This window comes from Aegilops tauschii, chromosome 5 (assembly GCF_002575655.3).
Source record: "Aegilops tauschii subsp. strangulata cultivar AL8/78 chromosome 5, Aet v6.0, whole genome shotgun sequence".
Taxonomy (NCBI): domain Eukaryota; kingdom Viridiplantae; phylum Streptophyta; class Magnoliopsida; order Poales; family Poaceae; genus Aegilops; species Aegilops tauschii.
Window position 1 is genome coordinate 378,293,412 of NC_053039.3, and position 4,818 is coordinate 378,298,229.

Genomic DNA, 4,818 nt, shown 5'->3' on the forward strand with positions numbered 1-4,818 from the left:
AAAGTAAAATGTAGAGTCTTGTGCTTTGAGCTTGAGCCAATCTTTTGTCCTTAGCATTTTGAGGGGTCCACATTCCTAATCCATGCCATGCCAATCATTGAGCTTTCCTGAAATATTTATCTTAAGATAGCATTAGCTCAATGAGCTATATGTTGTTAGGAATTACCAAAACCACCCAGGGATAGTTGCACTTTCAGGCAGCCGCACCCTTCCCCTGGCGCAGCCCTTCCCCCCTCCAACTCCTCCTCCTCCGTAGTGCTTGGCGAAGCCCTGCCGGAGAACCGCAAGCTCCACCACCACGCCGTCGTGCTGCCGGAGCTCTCCCTCAACTTCTCCTCCCCCCTTGCTGGATCTAGAGGGAGGAGACGTCCCCGGGCTGTACGTGTGTTGAACGCGGAGGTGCCGTCCGTTCGGCGCTTGGATCGGATCTTCCGCGATTTGAATCGCTGCGAGTACGACTCCATCAACCGCGTTCTTGTAACACTTCCGCTTAGCGATCTTCAAGGGTATGAAGATGCACTCCCTCTCTCTCGTTGCTAGCATCTCCTAGATTGATCTTGGTGACACGTAGATTTTTTTTTAATTATTACTACGTTCCCCGACAATGGCATCATGAGCTAGGTATATGCGTAGATTCTATGCACGAGTAGAACACAAGTAGTTGTGGGCGATGATTTGTTCAATTTGCTTACAGTTACTAGTCCTATCTTGATTCGGCGGCATTGTGGGATGAAGCGGCCCGGACCGACCTTACACGTACGCTTACGTGAGACAGGTTCCACCGACTCACATGCACTTGTTGCATAAGGTGGCTAGCGGGTGTCTGTCTCTCCCACTTTAGTCGGATCGGATTCGATGAAGAGGGTCCCACTACTAGGGAAAACCTTATACACAGAATCTTACTAGCAGCGCGGCATAAAAACAGACGCTACTGCTACTTAGCAGTAGCGCGCTTCGAAAGAGCACGCTACTAATACACAGTTAGTAGTAGCGCGCTATAGGAAAAGAGCACTACTGCTACAATTGTCAGGGCATCGCCCCCAAACCATTTGTTGTAGTAGCGCATTTCCAAAAGAAGCGCTACTGCTAAAGTTCTTAGCAGTAGCGCTTTTCCCCGACAATCGCTACTGCTAAAGTTCCCACGCCTAAGTTTAGTCCCATACTGCTAAGCGAACAGGGTGTTTACCACCTTAAATACGTTATTTCTCAAACCAACACAAGCAGTTGGTCTTCAGTGAACTCTATGTGTAGGATTTGTGGCCGCAATAGGAATCTTCCCCGGTTCTTAAGAACCGGTGAAGATTCCTATTGACAATTTAGATTCTACACAAAAAGATCATTAATGACTAATGTATTTTTGATTTTTTACATGCTTAGCCTTAGCAGTAGCGCGTTTTCAGAATGCGCTACTACTATGGATTTTAGCAGTAGCGTGTTTTACTATCCCACGCTACTGCTAAGTTCAATGTGTATACGCGCCCCCAACCGGCCGCCCCCCCCCCCCCCACTCTCCCTCTCCACTCTCACTCCCCCGCACCCCCCATCGTCCGCCGCCGCCGCCATTCCCTGACAAGCTCTCGTCGCCCGCCGCCGCCGTCGCTCTTGCTCCTCCTCCACTGAGGTAGTTCCTCCTCCCTACCGCGCCCCTCCCTCCAACTCCGGCCACCCCCTCCTCCGGCCGCCCCCTCCTCCCTCCTTCTCCGGCCGCCCCCTCCTCCCCCTCCCTCCTCCGGCCTCCTCCTCCTCCCCCCTCCACTCCTCCTTCGGCCGCCCCCTCCTCCCTCCTCCTCCGGCCGCCCCCTCCTCCCTCCTCCTCCCTCCTCCTCCTCCTCCTCTTCCCTCCTCCCTCCAGCTCTCTGTTTTTAGTACCCAAGTTCTACTCCGTTTTTAGTAAGAAAATTAATTATTTTTATTTATAGTAAGTGCTTAGTTGAACTAGTTGAATTAATAGAACTATTTTATTTTTAGTAAGAAAATTTAGGTATATGATATTTGATGATCTAATTAAATTTTTACTATAGAACTAGTTTATTTTTAGTAAGTGCTTAGTTGAACTAGTTGAATTAATAGAACTAGTTGAATTTATGTCATTATCACTTTGTCATCAAAGAATGCTATATGAGATTTGATAATCTAATTAAAATTTTACTCGGTGGAATATGCAGGCTTTGTAGAGTCGTGTCTCCTTGGAGTGATCGTCATCTGAGCTACCTCTACTTCCTCTACACCCGAGTCGGTGAGCTAAAAGTCCACCTCCTCTTTATCCACTCCTCGGTGTGTTGAATAGAGTAGAACTAGGGTATTTAGTCGGTGAGCTCATGTGAAAATGCTTATGATAATTGATCCCGATGGAATTGCAAGTTTAAGCATGAACATCTTTGTATCGCTGGGAAAATCCAAGTGGCCTATGTTTTACGGAGTGTTGATTCATTTCCGTTCCGGCAAATTTCAGGCACTCGATATGTCCTATTTTAGCAAAGGTCATGCCGGATTTTTTCGTGAATTTCAGCCGCAATAGTACCGCTTCCAAGAGCGGTAGTAAAAAATTACAGCTCCCACGAGCGGTAGTACCACTGCAGCTTTTATAAGGACACCAAAATGGACACAACTTTTGCAAACGGACTCCGAATTCAACAAAACCACGTTTGTTGGAAAGCTAGAGACAAGGGCTAACACAATCTTGATAGAAATAACAATAAGAAGAAAATTAGAAAAGGCCCATAAGAAAATGGTGAGAACCCTTCCTCGAATAAGACCGGTAAAACCTGCAACACCGAAAACGCAATAGAAGAAGCATGTGAACTCCGTTTTCAATGAACTCAAGCTTGTCACCAAGATGACCATGAGCTATAAGACTCACAAATAGAACCAAACAAGAACCAAGAAAGATGATGCAAGGATGCAATGGTCTGAGCTCTCTACGAACGATACGATCAAGCTACCAACTTGAGAGCCCCCCTTGATAGTACGGCAAACGATCCTATAACCCGGTCTCCCAACTACCACCATGAGACCGGTAAAATAGAAACCTATCAAGGGCAAACCTTTGCCTTGCACATGATCCACTTGAACTAGATGATGACGATCTTTTCCTCCTCAAGATGGACCACCTTTCTTGATTGCGTTGGGTCGATGGAGACTAGATGATTGCTCCCCCATACTCCACTATGGGTGAGCCACTCTTTAGCACATCTTCACAAGTCCATTGACACCACAATGGATGGCAAGCTTCAAGCACTTGATCTCTTCGTGATGCTACACTTGAACTTGCACACGACAATCTTGATGACGATCACCACTTGATGTCATCCTTTCCATGGGTTGTATAATATCTTCCTCTTGACGCAAGCCCATGGACACGTACCTAACCCCACAAAGAACTCTCACATAGACCATGGGTTAGTACACAAAGTGCAATGGACAATGCTTACCATACCATGGGATCACTTGATCCCTCTCGGTACATCTTCTACCCTTTGTGAGCTGATCAACATGATTCACTCTTGACTTAGTCTTGATCAACCTTGAATTTTTCCAACTCTCTTCATTTGGATGATGTCTTGATGGTAAACATGAATGATCACACAATCTTCTTCTTCAAGACATGCTTGCAATAAGCTCAACACTCACATGACCAATCTTTATATAATTCCTTAATAGCACCTTTGTCAACTCATAAACTCCTTGAAACCAACACATGGACTTCAAGAAATGCCTATGGACAAATCCTTCAAATATAACTCAATGCAAACATTAGTCCATACAGAATGTCATCAATTACCAAAACCACACATGGGGGCACCGCATGTCCTTTCAATCTCCCCCATTTTGGTAATTGATGACAATCACTTTCAAGAGAGTTTATATAAGGAATTATGCATCACCATGCAATGCAACAACCAATAATGCATGCGAATGAGATGCAAATGCTAAGGAAACAGAAACCAAAGCTTCTCCACAAAACTCTCTGAAACTTCTCCCCCATTGGCATCGATTGCCAAAATGGGCGAAAAGCTTAGAAGGCCAATATAAATTGTGGTCCTCCATAAATTGTGTATTTCTCAACAAGAGAGTGGAATGCAATACACATATCCAACGGTAAATACTTGGAGGAAGACAAACTATATTGAGGCCCAAATATTGCAAAAGAATGATATGCCGCAGAGACATAACAAAGAGAGAAACAAGCAATCAAGCAATCAAAAGATACCAATTGAAGCAAGCTATCAAAAGATACCAATTAAACCAACTAGGCCAATGATCCTATGAGCCACATGAATAAAGGATATTATGATAAGAGCAAAGGAGTGATCTAAAGAAACTAGAGAATCTCCCCATGATTTGTGCACACATAAGAATTTTTTGTATTAGGATACCAAGTGCACAAAATAGGATCATAGATCCCCCAAAATCAATAGGAACTCACAACAAGTGTAAGTGAGCATATAGGAAACAAAGCCTAGCACTTGCAACAAACACATGGTTGAGCAACATGTAAAAGAGGCAACTTAAGAATAGGCTCAACCAACATGATGTGTGTGAGTCATGGCAAAGCACTTGAGAAGACTAAAATAAGGATGAGCATTAAGCATCAACATAGTCTTGGATAAATGAGATACACGGTGCATGACATTCCTTCCCACACACACCCACTAGCAAATGGGTTCACAAGCTCACTAAAAAGATAACAACAAAGCTTGCGACAACCCATGGTGAAGATAGAAGATGAAAGCCTCATCAAGACGAGGTATACCAATTAAGATGGCAAAAGCCTCGTAGAGATAAGCATGAGGAAAATAATCTTCACCACACAAGAGT